The sequence below is a fragment of the Myxocyprinus asiaticus genome, chromosome 26 (genome assembly GCF_019703515.2).
Source record: "Myxocyprinus asiaticus isolate MX2 ecotype Aquarium Trade chromosome 26, UBuf_Myxa_2, whole genome shotgun sequence".
Taxonomy (NCBI): domain Eukaryota; kingdom Metazoa; phylum Chordata; class Actinopteri; order Cypriniformes; family Catostomidae; genus Myxocyprinus; species Myxocyprinus asiaticus.
The window spans coordinates 22,100,151-22,117,383 of NC_059369.1; the positions used below are offsets into that span (position 1 = coordinate 22,100,151).

Consider the following 17,233-nt stretch of genomic DNA (forward strand, 5'->3'; position numbering starts at 1 on the left):
GCAGATGACACCACTGTCATCGGCCTCATCCAAGATGATGATGAGTCTTCATGCAGAAGGGAGGTTAAACAGCTGGCTGTCTGGTGCAGTCAAAACAACCTTGAAATGAACACGCTCAGAATGGTGGAAATGATTGTGGACATTAGGAAGAAAATCTGTCCCCCCTCACCATTCTAAACAGCACTGTGGCAGCAGTGGAGTCATTCAGGTTCCTGGGCACTACCATCTCACAGGACCTGAAGTGGGAGACCCACATTGACTCCATTACGAAAAAGGCCCAGCAGAGGTTGTACATCCTTCACCAGTTGAGGAAGTTCAACCTGCCACAGGCGCTGCTGATACAGTTCTACTCAGCAGTCATTGAGTCTGTCCTCTGCACTTCAGTAACTGTCTGGTTTGCTTCAGCTACGAAATCAGACATCAGAAGACTACAAAGGACAGTTTGGACTGCTGAGAGGATTATTGGTTGCCCCCTGTCCCCCCTTCAAGAACTATATACTTCCAGAGTGAGGAAAAATGCTGGAAAAATCACTCTGGACCCCACTCACCCTGCCCACTACCTTTTTGAACTGTTGCCTTCTGGCCAACGCTTCAGAGCTCTGAGCACCAGAACCGTCAGGCACAGGAACAGTTGTTTCCCCCAGGCTATCCATCTCATGAACAGTTAAAACCGCCCCTTTGAGCAATAATTAATGTGCAATACACAGCTTAGTCTTTTTATATTATCCAACACATCCTACCTCTTCTGCCAATTACATTCCATTGCACTGTACATAACTGATTTGTATTTAGATTTGCACTATGTATGTGTGTGTGTGTGTATGTATATGTATGTATATTCATATGTATGTGTGTGTGTGTGTGTGTATGTATATGTATGTGTATATATATATATATATATATATATATATATATTTGTCTATTGTGTATTCTATATATACTTCTTTTCAATATTTATCTTTTTTATTCAATTTTAGTTTATTTTTTTAAAGTTGTTGCTGTTTTTGTATTGTTGTGTACTGGAAGCTCCTGTCACCAAGACAAATTCCTTGTATGTGTAAGCATACTTGGCAATAAAGCTAATTCTGATTCTGATTAAGAATGTGAAATGTCAGAATAATAGTAGAGAGAATTATTTATTTCAGCTTTTATTTCTTTCATCACATTCCCAGTGGGTCAGAAGTTTATATACACTTTGTTAGTATTTGGTAGCAATGGCTTTAAATTGTTTAACTTGGGTCAGATATTTTGGGTAGCCTTCCACAAGCTTCTCACAATAAGTTGCTGGAATTTTGGCCCATTTCTCCAAACAGAACTGGTGTAACGGAGTCAGGTTTGTAGGCCTCCTTGCTCGCACATGTTTTTTTTCTATCGGATTGAGGTCAGGGCTTTGTGATGGCCCCTCCAATACCTTGAATTTGTTGTCTTAAGCCATTTTGCCACAACTTTGGAGGTATGCTTGGGGTCATTTTCCATTTGGAAGACCCATTTGCGACTGAGCTTTAACTTTCTGGCTGATGTCTTGAGATGTTGCTTCAATATATCCACATAATTTTCCTTCCTCATGATGCCATCTATTTTGTGAAGTGCACCAGTTCCTCCTGCGGCAAAGCACCCCACAACATGATGCTGCCACCCCCATGCTTCACAGTTGGGATGGTGTTCTTCGGCTTGCAAGCCTCACACTTTTTGCTCCAAACATAACGATGGTCATTATGGCCAAACAGTTCAATATTTGTTTCATTAGACCAGAGGACATTTCTCCAAAAAGTGCACTTTGTAGTCTGGTTTTTTATGGCAGTTTTGGAGCAGTGGCTCTTTCCTTGCTGAGCAGCCTTTCAGGTTATGCCGATATAGGACTTGTTTTTTTTTTATGCCTAGGTTTTACTGTGGATATAGATACTTGTCTACCCATTTCCTCTAGCATCTTCACAAGGTCCTTTGCTGTTGTTCTGGGATTGATTTGCACTTTTCACACCAAACTATGTTTATCTTTAGGAGACAGAATGCATCTCTTTCCTGAGTGGTACAATGGCTGCGTGGTCCCATGGTGTTTATCCTTGCATACTATTGTTTGTACAGATGGACTTTGTACCTTCAGGCGTTTGGAAATTGATCTCAAGAATGAACCAGACTTGTGGAGGTCCACCATTTTGTTTTTGTTTTTTTTTCTGAGGTCTTGGCTGATTTCTTTTGATTTTCCCATGATGTCAAGCAAAGAGGCACTGAGTTTGAAGGTAGGCCTTAAAATACATCCACAGGTACACCTCCAGTTCAGTACACCTCCTATCAGAAGCTAATTGGCTAATTGTCTAAAGGCTTGACATAATTTTCTGGAATTATCCAAGCTGCTAAAAGGCACAGTTAACTTAGTGTATGTAAACTTCTGACCCACTGGAATTGTGATTATAGTCAGTTAAAAGTGAAACAATCTGTCTGTAAACAAATGTTAGAAAAATTACTTTTGTCATGCACAAAGTAGTTGTCCTAAACAACTTGCCAAAACTATAGTTTGCTAATATTAAACCTGTGGAGTGGTTAAAAAATTTGTTTTAATGACTTCAACCTAAGTGTATGTAAACTGAGTTCAACTGTAGATATCTATACCTATTTCAATACTTACCATTGTTCTTAACCAAATCTTCTTTTCGTTCAATCGACACCATGATTTCATCTTTTATTTGGAGAGGCAGAACTCCTAGAATCTGCAAAAAAATACTACAGAAACGGAGACTGGAGGGAGGACTTTCGCTGCCGAATTTCATGTGCTATTATTGGGCCGCAAACCTGCATAAGATTCTGCTCAGGATACTTGAGACTGACAGCAATTGGTGCAAACCGGAAGCTAGCTCTTGCTGCTACTCATCTTTAAAAACCCTGGTGTGTAGTAGCTTGCCCTTTCCCCCCTCCCCACGCAACACTGTTCAAATACGATTGTTGTTTCAACTTTGAAAATTTGGCTGCAAATTAGGAAGCATTATAGATGGAGTTTGCTCCCATTGGTAACACCAATCTTTTGTAATCATCTATTTCCCCCTGCACTACTGGACTCTGCATTTTTAACCTGGAGTAGAAAGGGACTGTCTACCTTAAAAGATTTTTTAATTGATGGTTATTTTGCTTGTTTCTCCGATTTATGCATCATTTTTAAGTTGAAGCAGTCAGACTTTTTCAGATATCTTCAAGTTCGCCATTTTATTAAAACCTATTCTCCTTCATTCCCTCAGATCAACCTACTTCATGTAGGTGCCATGCTAAAAGGCCATATATCTTGCCTTTATAATCATTTAGAGCCTCAACATATTCCAGCTTTACATAAAATCAAAGCAGTTTGGGAGAAAGAGTTAGAGTTCTATTTATCAGATCAGGTTTGGGAGAGAGCTTTGGAGGAAGTAAACTCCTCTTCTTCCTGAGCAAAACATAACCTAATTTAGTTTAAGGTCATCCATAGGATGCATCTCTCTAGGGCCAGACTAGCCAAGATCCGTTCTGATACTGACGTTTCCTGTAATAGATGCTCTCAGTCACCCGGCCACTTAACTCACATGTTTTGGACATGTCAGAAGCTAGAAAACATCTGGAAGTACTTCTTTAAAGTGAAGAGTGAGATGAATGAGTTCACTATTCCCCCATCGCCTCAGATAGTCATCTTTAGAATCCCAGAGGAAAACTTGTCCCTTACTACAAAACATAATTTATTTTTCTTCCCTTATTGCCTGTCGAAGAATACTCCTGTTGTGGAAGGCCCAAACCCCACCCTCTGCTGCAACTTGGCTCGGGGATCTGATGACATTTCTTAATTTTGATAAAAAATGTATTTGCCATAAGAGGATCAACGTATATCAATGTAAATGTGTGTACAGTTGGATTGATGTGTTCTCTTTAATAATAATAATAAAAGAACATGAACAAGCCCCATATTTACAGATGTTTGGAATTCACTAACATACACATTTACATTTACAAATCTGGGGTGTACGAAACATTTGTGAATCCCTACGAAAGTTTTCAGGAAGGTCAATTTTATGCGCAAATTACTCCGGATTTACTCATATATTTATAAAAGTTTCATGAATGAGGCCCAAGGTACTTAACTGCAGGTTTCTACTTTTTACACTGTACAACTTTTTTCTATGGGCTTGCCAACTTAAATCCTTAAGTGCCTTGAAGGTCTGTGAATGTTGTTTTCTTCTCAGTACAGTCATGGCCAGTGGTTTATCATAATAGACCAGCTTCCGTGGGCTGAGCACAGAGGACCTGACTGGTGGCTTCCCTTGTGGATATCTGTAGTCTGCTCTGTCAAGCAAGGCATGATGAAGGGTCAGCAGTTGCCCCAGGAGAATATGACTCAACGAAAGGGAGCATAATAACTCATTGCCCTTGGGCACAAAAACAATTAATGGGCACAGATACTGTAGCTATGCATGCTGTTAACTGATCCAGTGTTTCCTCTGGGCAGTGTCCCAATTAGCACGGATATGCTGTACATTCTCAGAGCAGAAAGAATGAAGAGAAAGTGTTTTGCATGTGCAATGTAAGGACACTTAGAATCAAAAGTGATGGCATGAAATGGGTTATTGTTTTAGTAAGATTATTGTTAATTTGGTGTGTAATTATGAATTCTTGTAGATGAGAAGTTAACTTTTCTCATCTATGCCCAAGATAATTGTGACATTAAGTTATTCAGGCAGAAACATGTATGAGTCAAAATACACCTAAGTTAATATCTATTTCTACTTTCATGTTGGGTGCACAAAACAAATAGATTGTCCTTTGAGAGGGTATTAAAAGGAGGAGGAATGGACCAAAAAGAATAATACTGAAATCAGAGCCTGTAATTTCAGAGAGAACAGAAATAAAAAATAAAGACGACTGAGCCTGAAGGTTAAACAAAAAGAAAAGACTTAATTGAGAAAATAAAATCAAGATTTTTGAATTTAATTAGAGATTTAGACATTGTTCACTTGTTTTCCAGTTGTGGCCTCACAGGCAGAGATCTGGACCATCATTTATTGAGTTTGATGCTTGAATCCCAAGGCTAATAAGGGTTAATTCTCTCTTATAATTGAACCGGAATATTTAATAAATTTTTTTTTTTTTTTTTTTGCTTTTAATGGAGAATAAGTCTATTCCATTCTGTCTGACAGTGCCCATCCTCTTTAACAAGCTTTCTAGACCCTGCCATCATGCACCCTTTATAGATTTCCTTTAGTAAGGACCAACAGATATACATTTTCATTTGTCCCTTCAGCCATTTCCTTGCTTACTTCTCAAAGGAAGAGATTGTACATTTTATAATGTTTTTATTTATGCATTACTATGTCTTTTACTAAGTATTGTATTGTATATTACATTTTGTTCCACTTACATTTTGTTTAGAGCCCGACCGATATGGGATTTTTGAGACCAATACCGATTTTAAAGAGGGAAAATTCACCGATTACCAATATGATGGCCGATATAGCAAATTTTTGAGCTGGAATGAAAACAGACCTTTTCTATGTGGATTGTGCACCGATTTTGACTATGACTATATGACTATGCAAAGGTGCTCAGAAGGCTGCTTTCTTATTTTTATCAAAGAACATTTGACATTATTATTATACATTGTCTACAAATTCTAGAAATGAACACTGAGAAAATAAAGAATAAATAAAAATACAATAAATAGCTTAATAAACATCAGTACTGTTAGTATAAGTCGGCTGACCATTTAAATAAAGAATAAATTAAATTAAAATAAAAATCAGGACTGTATGTTTAGTATCAGTCAATTGCTGACCATTTATATTAAGAATAAAAATACAATAAATAGCTAAATAAAAATCAGTATTGTATGTTTAGTATCAGTCAAATGCTGACCATTAAAATAAAGAATAAATAAAAATAATATAAATAGCTAAATAAACATCAGTAGTACTGTTTAGTATCAGTCAAAGGCTGACCATTAAAATAAAGAATAAATAAAAATACAATAAATAGCTAAATAAACATCATGGGCCGGTTGCACCAGCTATACGTATGTTACAACTTAGCCTAGTTGTGGCGTAAATGGGCACTAAGTCACAATTTACGCTCTACTAAATATTTGAGCGTTGCACCATTAAATTTATGTAGGATATAAACCTACGTATAAACTAAATATATACGGCAGCCTTTGACCAGGAGTAACTGATGGAATAAAAAAGCAGACTCACTTAATGACATCAATGAGCTCATGTTTTGCATGACAGGCTTCAAACCTTTTGACATATATGATGTTGTTGGCATTTACACTCATTTACATTTACGAGAGAGAAAAAAAAAAACTTACAAGCGGCTCTTCAGCATGAAACCGTTCTAACGGTGCTGTTTTTAGGGTGCGTCGCCCGGTGTTTCAACACATTCAAAATATAATATATAGGATATTAAAATGAATGTCTATTTTTCCAGCCTGCTGTATTAGTATGTATCGCCCCTCATTTATTTTAGATACTGTTCCTATATATTATTATTTACACAGGGCAAATATACTATTTATTAAATCTACTTTTATTATGTATCCTATTTTAACAAACTACGCTATGACACCAATTCTAAAGCATTGTTTTCTGCATTATATGTTCTGAAAAAAAGTTTTCATATCGGCGCATATTGGTAAAATATACGCCGATACCGATATATCGAATTTTGTTCCACCCTTTGAGGATAATAAAGTTGAAAGTTGAAGTTGAATGCAGAAAGTGGAGATAGGAAGATGAGGAATAAGATCTGGATGTGACACAGGAAAAAACCCAGCTATAGTTTGCAAATGCATTTGCTGTAACTCTTTGAAAAGAAGATTTAGTTTAGATAATTGTTCATTTGCTTGATGTAATGGCAAAAAATAAAATAAAAATAAAAAATACTTTATGCAAAATTCTCTAGAATGCACAAGAATCATATGCTTATTAGATTTCCTATTTTAGAAGTCTGAACAAGGAATCTTTGAGGCTTGTTGTGAATGTGAAAAACACATTCCACTGACTCCAGATAGAAAAGAACATCACCTTGGAAGCCAATTATTTTGAAAATAAATCATAAATTCATTACGTTATAAATTTAAAAATATGACATGATAATCACACTTTTTTCCCAAGAGAGGCCTAACAAGCAATAATGTATCCAGCTTTAAAAGGGTTTAATCATTTCACATGAAATTAGATTAAGCTTTTGGGCCAAGCCATTGAAAATTACCATTTTATGATTAGATTAATCCTCAGCCGGGAGACAGTTAACCCTACAGTCACTGGACTGGATTCCCCTCCCTGCTCCCAACCTTATAGTAAGACAGACAGACAACATTAAATTTGAGCTTTTGAATATGTGATAGCAACCTGGCCAGCAGCGAGTCAGTATGTACAAGCCCACCCAGTATGTGAATGTCTGCTCTTCTCTTTCAGTTATATTTCCATTGCAGCCAGCTGTGAGGATTCGTTGCCAAGGCAACACAGACACCTTCTCTACAGTGTTCGGCTCACCCTTGCTGAGCAGTCACATTGGTCAAAACCTGCAAAAAGCAACTGAAAAACAAAAGAGGGAAAGAAAGAGTAAGATAAGGTCAGTGAATGTTGTTTGGGTGTTACCTGTGTAAGAGGCTTAAGAAAGGAGGAATAGGGAATTTGGGGGGGGTTACGTAGGAATTTGTCCTAGACCTAGACCATTTATTTCTGTAAAGCATTAACTGAATAGAGTCCAGTGTGAGTGTGAATTTGTCTGATGAGCACAGCGAAAAAATTCTGTACAGGCACTGTTTGTGTGTACGTATACATGTTGTCATTAGATATGTTGACCGAGAGAGAATAATGACAGTTACTTATTTCAGTTGCCTGCTGGACGTTGTGGGTCTAGCAAACTGTAATGTGCTTTTGCTATTATACAGTATATGGGAAGATGGGGAGTTTGCAAGATTGGATGGATGTAGGAGGATGTGTTGATTGGTGAGGAAATGAAGCATGAGTATGAATAGAACCAACTGGAAACATCATTCAGCTTTAAGAGGATTTTGCGTTTCATTTGCAGTTATATACAGTATATGGCACACTTCCACCCTTTTTTAGACATTGCTATAAAAGGTGATGCTGCCTGCATGTGCATTTGTGTATCACACAGATAGAACTACTTATGAGGTGTTACCAGCTGCCCTAAAATTCTCTCAATCTCTCTCCTCTCTCTCTCTCTCTCTCTCTCTCCATAAGCCTGTTCATTTTGTATTGAGTTCCAAACCAGAATTAAAGATCAAATAAATTGAGCAGATTAAAAAAAAGCTATTCACAAAAAGTGGCCAACGGATTACATGGACAAAACAAAAAAAAAGAGAGATATGAGACAGCACAAAATAGGACAAATTTTGGACATGAAAATTGCCCTGAAAATTACATTATAAAAGGAAAATCCGGTAACACTTTACAATAAGGTTCCATTCATTAACATTAGTTAATGCATTAGGTATCAGAGCATGTGAGCGAAGCGGAGCGGTGTGACACTCCGCTCAATAACCCACTCCATGCATGTGCGTTCCGCTCAGCCACTCACGGTCAATTACCGCTCACCAGTAAAAAAGCGTTTGCTCAAATCCCGCTCCGACTTTATATTTCTCTGTAGTATACTTGGTTCCAAGCACGTACACGGGGTAGCTACAGTGGCCCAAGCAACTGCCCCTTTGCCCACATGGGCTAAGGTGCCCCTCTGGCTGAAATATATAGACTATAGGCCGACATTTATTAAATTATCAAATGATTAGTAATGTACGCATCTGAAATTATGTGATTGTATTGTTGTTTTAGTATATAAAATCTCACTGTTTATTTTGGACTGGTTTACAACGGCTGTTAGAAAATCAGGTCTACCAGACCTTCCTTATCATTTGTAATCAGACAAATATTTCTCTATTAGCACATATGTCATTGAACATCTTCAAATAATACCTTAAATTCCAGTTCTAAATTACCTTTATTTACTTAAAACAAGTCATCAAACACACCTCTACAAGTGATAAAACATATGTGCGTTGGCACGGAAACTCGCATACGCGCAAATTTGCGCTTTTCAGTTTAAACTGGACCCAAGTGACACAACCGACGCAGAAAACCACAATCTTTTCAACTTTAAAGTTTGTTCGAGTCCTTTATGGCAATAATGAGAACATGGACTGATACCAGGAAAAATATTACAATTAAAAGTGAAATTCATAATTGTTCTTCAGTTGTCTCCATGGAATGATTATACTGTAGATTTGATACATTAAAAGGTTTCTGATTTAATGCTATCAGACTTTGGGTATGTAAATTAAAATGAGCAATTTCTCATCCTAATTTTGTGTTCAGTTTTAAAGGGTGTATTAAGTTATCCAGAAAAGAGCAGTGTATCAGTGTTGTTGCTTTTTTAATATTCCCTGCAATTTTATATGTACAAATCAAATGCAATCTAAAGGACTGTGGTTATTTATATAATAATTATTATATTAGTAGATACCATGTGCCCCCTTTGTTTTTCCTTGATATTTTTAAAGCATTATAAATTGAATCTGGACTTAATATGTGTCAAACGATCATGTCTTGTGCATGCACTCTTTATATGTACAGCAAGGTTTAACCATGGATTTAACAAATAAAAAATATTTGCCCTGCATAAAGTGAGATTTTGTCCAATACATATATATATATATATATATATATATATATATATATAAAATTCAATGAAATCATGTTTAATGATCCTAAAACAAATAAAAATTATTTAATTCAGGCAGTGGTGGCTCAGCGGTTAAAGGCTCTGGGTTATTGACCAGAAGGTTGGGGGTTCAAGCCCCAACACTGCCAAGATGCCACTGTTGGACCCTTGAGCAAGGCCCTTGTCCCTATCTGCTCCAGGGGCGCCGTATCATGGCTGACCCTGCACTCTGACCCCAGCTTAGCTGGGATATGTGAAAACAAAGAAATTTCACTGTATATATGAAAAATGTATAAAATTCTTATAGCTTTTTTCTCTGCACATGAATGCAGCAAGGGATGTCGAAAATGTTATCTGCAACCACTAATCTAGAATACATTTTTTTTATGCTTCACTTCTCGTTAAGGTGTTAATTTGGCTTTGGAAAACTGACCAGCAGTTATTGCCACTTTATCCCGAAGCAGAAATCGAAACCAACAGGTGGTTGATTAAGTAAGATAATTCCGCTATGAAATTCTCTATGCGAGAGTGGAAAACTTTACCAATCAAATGCTCAGTTGTACAATGGAGGCATGAAAGCAGAATGCTGCGCCTGCAAATTAGGACACACTGATCTGCAAGATCACACGTTTATTGGTTTTGATGCAGGGATTTTTTGTGCGTGTTCGCCGGGATTCAAGGAAAAATGCTTTGCCAATATACAGTATTATTAAGCTTACATATTCAATTGAGGGTGCTCTAACATTTGCAACCCTGCAGAACCGGGCTCGCATCTAGCTGGCAGCTGCACTGACATGATGGCAAAACGACAAGATACATTACTTATCTATTAATTTATTATCAAATAGTAGTGTAGTCTACTAGCTCACTTTTTGCTGCACTACCATCGCGTACCACATCCTCTTGCTTTCTGGCAATGTGACACGTATGATTCCAGAAGGAATATTTGCTAATTCTCATGGTCTCTCCACACTCCATTTCGATTTCCTCGTTCTTAGCTTTGATTTATACTTTGCATTTATTTAGGTTATAAGGTTTGCAACATCACTAAAACAATGTTAGACCTCCATAACCTCAGGCCTATTGCTTATTTTGCAGATTCCCAAACCAGCATATCACGAAGCACATTCTGGGTTGAGCGAGCGGCACTGAGCGGCCTGAGTGGAGAAATTATCACCGCTCCGCTCACATGCTCTGTTAGGTATCAATGTTAGGAGGTAGTTAGGGATAGTACTGATGAACAAAGAAGGTAGAGCCTGGATGATGTCAGTCACCTATGGGGAATAGGAAAGGCGTGGAGAGTGGTTTGAGTGTGGAACGCGGCCCGCCAACAGTGTGAGGAAATACAGCTATGTGAATCTCTCTACCTCTTTCTTTAACAGTGATTGTTTCCGGTTGAGGAGTGTCACTTTCGTTTTAATATCACCATCATTTTAAAACTGAACTTTACCGACGGACGCCTGGGCTGGACTGGGAAACTCGATCTCCACGCTGCACGCCACCGGGCCAGAGCGACGCCAAGCCAACAGGTGAGTGGCATCTCTCTGGGTGACTCCTAGCTGACACACACACACACACACACACACACATCCATCCATCCATTTTGGTAGGACTGACTTCCACGTTATATTGCATCACGTAGGGATAGTTTGCATGTTGTGCGCGGAAACCTGTTCAGCATATCGGCAGGGTTCCTTGTCGTAACATCATGAACAAACAATGAACAATATACTGTATTTTTACAGCATTTATTAATCTTGGTTAATGTTAGTTAATAAAAATACAATTGTTCATTTTTAGTCCATGTTAATTCATAGTGCTATAATTGTCTCAAGCCTTTCTTCTTAAACCCAGCTATATTAGATTAAAGGGGGGTTTCCTCTAGCAATAGTTTAAGTCATAAATCATGCAAAAGTCTTTGAAATGTGAATGAAAACCAGAAAAACTTGTATTATAAGAATAGAAGTGCATCATAATGCTGAAATATCTACCACAGTAGTAGTGTTTCATCAACACAAATTAGCAAATTCATTAGCATGAACAGTAAACAAAAACCAACAACATGAAAGCAGTAGTGCAGTAGCACCGCAAATCACTTAATGCACTGGAAAAGCAACAGAATTTTTGGAGAAACCAACATGACTTTGGGTTGAGAAAGAGAGCAATAAATAGTCCAAAAAGTAAATAAAATAAATGTCTTACCTGAAGGGCTTGATGAGAAGTTGTCCCAGTCTTATGAATGTCCAAGTGGTGTGGCATGAAGAATAATCCAATTAAAGAGAAAAAGGAAAAATCAAAAAGTAATCCAAATGAGGTTAGGCAGTCCAATCAACCTCACACACAGCCCTATAGCAAAGTCCTTTGTGGGTTGTGATGGATATTCCAAACAATACATTTTCACTTGCATATAAGTAACAAAAGGAAAAGGAACAAATCACTTCAGTTCAGCTCAAAACATCCGTATCTTACCCCTTAGATGTTGACTAAAGGCCAACTTTCCCATAGGTCATGCTACCCTGAACAAACAGCCTGATCACTTCCTCTCTTCCTCTACTGAGGTATTCTTTTAAGGTATCTTACTCAGAGGCACCCCCTAGTGACATGGAAGTGAACCGCACCTATTGTGACAGGCTCTGACTGTTACGTACTCCCCCCTCACTGGAGGATTTTACCACTCCATAAAAAGGTTTAAGATTTTGGACATAAGTTTCTACAACCTGAGGGGTACCTAGAAACGTTACAGAGTAATTCCCTGGACCTAAAGTTTTGCAAGCTCTCACACGACTTTTCCATTTAGTTGCCAGCTTAGCCATATGACCTTCTTCTGCTCTGGACAATGGAAGAGTCCTAACCCAGACCAGGTCTCCTACCTGGAAGAACTCTTGCCTTCTCTTTTGGTTGTAATACCGTGTTTGCAGATCCTCCTGCCTCTTCAGCAGCTCGTAGGTAGGACTGTCGGAGTTAGGTGGTTTTGGCACTGATTGTTCCAGAGTTCCTTTCAGCTTACGTCCGAGTGCGACTTCTGCTGGAGTGAAATTGGTACTCTCATGCCAAGCACAATTGATAACAAATCTGAATTCTGCCACAAAATGGTCTGAGTAAGGAAGCTTAGGACTTGAGGAAGCTATCACAAAGGAAGCTATGTGACTTGACTCGAGGGTTTGGTTAACCCGCTCGGTGAGATTGGTTTGAGGATGGTAAGCAGTGGTTAATTTTTGAACAAATCCCCATTGCTGGCATTTAAGTGTGATGAGACGGGATGTAAACTGCGCTTCATGATCCGGCACCAGCTAGGCAGGGGTACCCCAACGGGTGAATATCTTATCCACCAGGATCCGTGCCATTTGAGGGGCTTTCGGTGTCCGCATCGGGAACAGTTCCACCCATTTGGAGCAATAGTCCACCACCACTAGGAGGTATTCATTTTGCTTGGTACTTCCGGGAAATGGTCCCATCATGTCCACTACAAGCATGTGCCCTGGCTCTACCACCTGAGTTGACTGCAACTGTCCTGACAGCTTTGTGATGAAAGGTTTGTATTTCTGGCATACCTGGCAGTCTTTGCAATTCATCCACACGTCGCTTCGTAAGCTAGGCCAGTAAGCCACTTCCAGTAGGCAGAGGAGGGTCTTCAGACGACCAAGGTGTCCACTCAATGGACTGTCATGAGCAAACCTCAGAAGTTCTCCTCTATGGCATTTTGGGATGACGAGTTATAGCTTCTGCCCTTGTGACTTGTCAGGTACACTACAGAACAGGTATCCATTCTCTACGACATACTGCACTCTGTTGGGCCGGGAATTGGCTTGAGGTGGCTTTCGAAGCTAGTTCTTTGACCTCAGGGTCATGTTGTTGGGCATCTTCCAGCTCTGCCCAATTGACTGGAAGGTTGACGGGACTTATAGACTCTTTTGACGCTTTGCAGACAGCGAGCATTCCTAGAGCCGTTGTTTCGCCCTCACTTCTAGAAAGGGTATCTGGCACCACATTGCACTGTCCTTTGCAATACTTTACCAAGAAGTCAAAGCCCTGCAGTCGAATGGTCCAGCATGTTAGTCTGGAAGAGGGTTTGAGACGGTTGAAGACCCAAGTTAAGGCAGTGTGGTCTGTGACTATCTCATAGCGTTGTCCCTCCAGGTAAGGTCTCCACTTTTCAGTAGCCCAGACAACAGCCAAACACTCTTTCTCAGACAAGGAGTATGATTTTTCAGCACCATGGAGCAATCTGGAGACATATGTGATGACATGTTCTTCACCCTCTGCTTCCTGAGTCTGCACCGCTCTCAGACCACTCTCGCTCACAACAGTCTGGACATTGAATGGTTTGCTGAAATCAGGGGGATAAGGCTTTGGATAAGGCTTGCTTGATGTCATCAAAAGCATTCTGACAGTCTTCTGACCAGGTCCAGGTTGCACCTTTTTTTGTGGAAAGTGTGTAGGGGTGCTGCTCGCTCTGAGAAACAGGGAATAAATCGATGGTACCATCCTGCTAGGCCCAAGAATCTCTGCAAGTCCTTGAGGGACTGTGGAGTAGGGAACTCCCTCACCACTCTCACCTTGGCTGGATCCGTCTTCACACCTCCTCCAAACATGACTTGTCTCAAAAACGTGAGGGATAGCTGCATCAGGTTGCACTTTTTTAGGTTTAAAGTGAGACCTGCCTTATGCTGACAACTGAAGACCTGGGTGAGGTTTTTCAGTTGTTCCATTTCATCTCTGGGATATACAACAATAATATCGATGTAGACGAAACAACATTTACCCTTGAGGTCTTTTAACATGGACTCCATCAACCTCTGGAAAGAAGCTGCAGCATTTTTTTTTAGACCAAATGGGAGCAGTAGAAACTCATAGAGACCTGAGGAGGTCACAAACGCTGTCTTAAAGATACTACCTGGTTCCATGTCCACTTGCCATTAACCACTTTTGAGGTCTAATGTGCTGAACACTGTGGCTCCATGCAATGATTCTAGGATCTCCTGGATTTGAGGCATAGGATAGCAATCAAAGCACGTCTTTGCATTAAGACCCCTGTAGTGGACACAGAACCTGGTACCACCATCTTTCTTCTGTACTAGAACTACAGGAGAGGCCCAGTGAGAGACAGAAGAATGGATAATCCCTTTAGATAGCATTTCTTGAATTTCTTGGTCGATGATCCGTTGCTTTTCCATTGAAACATGGCAAGGTCTTTTCCTGACAGACATTTTGTTGTGAGTGATGATGGAATGTGTGACGTCTTTGGTATGTCCGATCTCACTGATGCAAACGGTTGGCCATTCTCTCATTAATTCTTCTAACGAAGACTTAAACTCTTCTGTTGTGTCAGCCGCTAGGACTAGTTGTCATATTGACTGTGTGGTGTCCGTTGACTCTTGAGGTGAAGGCAGAGCAAGATAGAAGTGTAGATGGGGAAGAGAAGATAATTCATTTGGAATGAATGGATATACCTCATCTTCACCATCTATATTTGAAGGCAAGATGTACTGGGCTCTTTTGAAATCCAGTACGATCTCAGAAGAAATCAGAAAATCCATTCCCAAGATCAAAGGAAGAGTTAGATCAGCATCTCTCATCATATACAAGGTTACTGCAAATTTCCTTCCTTGTTGCTCAGCCTCCCAGTTCGACCGTCCCAGTGCAGTCTGTGCTTGTCCATTGGCCAGCATGAAGGTCTGCCCTCCACTGGACTTCCAACAATCTTCGGGCTCTAACTGCCTTCAACGGGATTACTGGATCAAAGAGAAAGTCCTTTCTGTATCTACCATTGCTTGGAAATACCAGCCACGCAGAAGAACAGGTAAAGAGATCATCTTCAAATCGTGCTTAATGGGTCTGGAGTCAAGCTGTACTAACTGTATGGTATGGGTATTGGCTGTAGGTAACTGGGTAGCTGGGCTTCTGAGGTGTTGCATTTTCCTCTTCTGTGACTTCTGTGAGTTAATGCTGCTCCAATAGTGCTTAGTTTCCTCAAAGTCTCACTCTATCTGCATTCTGTTCCTCACCAACTCTTTTACATCCTTCACTGTACCTCATAGCAAACTAGCTAGTTTGAGATTGCAGTTTCACAGGATGGCTTGAACAATCTCCTTTTCAGACATATCACTGTTGCATCTCAGACACAGGGCTCTATACTGGAAAGTGAAATCTTGGATACTTTCCTGGGCTCCTTGTCTCCTTTCCAAAAGCCGTTTTGTAGTTTCTGCTTTGTAATTGTCGGATAAGAATGATTGCAGAAAGGCTTCTTTGAACTGCTCCCAAGAACTCTCTGCCGAACACCAATTTTTGGCAGTTCCTTTCAACACCGAGGTAAGGGTGGCTAACACCTTTACATCGCAAAGGGGACATAAAGCCAAATACTATTCGCACCTTTTGATGAAGGAGACAGGGTTGTCACCTTCAAACTCACCAAAACGTGGGAACTCGACATTGACGGGAGGACAGTAGGGAATGACTGGAGTATAACTTTTCTGGATGTTGTAGGTTTTGTTGGAGACCTGAGAGACTGGCGGTGTGGGAAGTGAGTTTGGAGGAAACTGTGCTGGCATGGATATCATGAGTGTACAAGCTTTTAATTTTTTTTTCAATCTGGACATCATGTCTAGCAAGGCAATCCACTACTGACTTCCCGAGATCCTGTATGCAGCTATATTAGATTAAAGGGGGGTTTCCTCCAGCAATAGTTTAAGTCATAAATCATGCAAAAGAGTCTTGAAATGCAAATGGAAACAAGAAAACCTTGTATTATAAGAATAATATAGTGCATCAGATAACAAAACTAAATATTAAAAATTTTACAAAACATAAAAGTTGAAACTTGAGCACGTTCACGCCTTTTGGAGCGTCACGCATCAGCGCAGTCCCGTAATTCACCTGTTTACTGGTAAGAGATGCAAGCAGCCGCATAAACAGAGTAGCAGAAATAAATGCTATCAGACGGGAATTGCTGTAGCAACATTAACTGATGGTGTCCCCGGCGTTCTGTCTTTTCGCATTGCGCGTCTGAAAGACCTCATCTTGAAGTGGCGGCTTTAAGGATAGAAATGTCTCAAACAAGTAGGCAAGGGCTTTGCTGCTACCAGAGAAAGTGAAATCTGGAATTAATCTTTCTAATTGGAAAGGAAGGAGAGCATTATGCGATCTTGAGTGACTCACCCACGCACGTAATCACAATTGCGTGATTTAATCTGCCTTAGCAGCAGCAGTTAAAGCAGCACGAGCCAACTGTTTGCTTGATTTCTCACCATAGTCCTCTAAAAGCTATAATTGAGCTGTTGGCAACACACTGATGTATGTTTAAATACATTATTGCATTGCTTTTACTGTGAAAATATGCCTTTGCATATTTCTTACAAACTTGGATATGATTAATGCAGTTGTGATTATTAAAAACATTTTAATTGGTTCCTCAGGCAAGTCTGCACAAATTGGTTGTGAAAGCAGTGAAGTTATTGCACTTCTTTTTTGCCTGCACTGGTTTCTGTGCTCCACATCTTCGGTAATTTAGCTCAGCAGATGCTCCACAGAGAATGTGTCTCTTTTC

The 17,233-nt window shown here is 39.6% G+C and overlaps 1 protein-coding gene across 4 annotated transcripts in view; it reads left to right on the forward strand.

Annotated features, from left to right (window-relative positions):
* Positions 1 to 17,233, forward strand: part of LOC127417411 (CMP-N-acetylneuraminate-beta-galactosamide-alpha-2,3-sialyltransferase 2-like) — a 50,964-nt gene that overhangs the window by 13,930 nt on the left and 19,801 nt on the right. For 3 of the 4 annotated variants that reach the window (XM_051657447.1, XM_051657450.1, XM_051657449.1), the window contains exons 2-3: positions 7,422 to 7,578; positions 11,073 to 11,219. The gene's annotated coding sequence lies outside the window, so the exon portion shown is untranslated. The remainder of the gene's footprint in view (positions 1 to 7,421; positions 7,579 to 11,072; positions 11,220 to 17,233) is intronic. The other variant, XM_051657448.1, reaches the window with a different exon arrangement.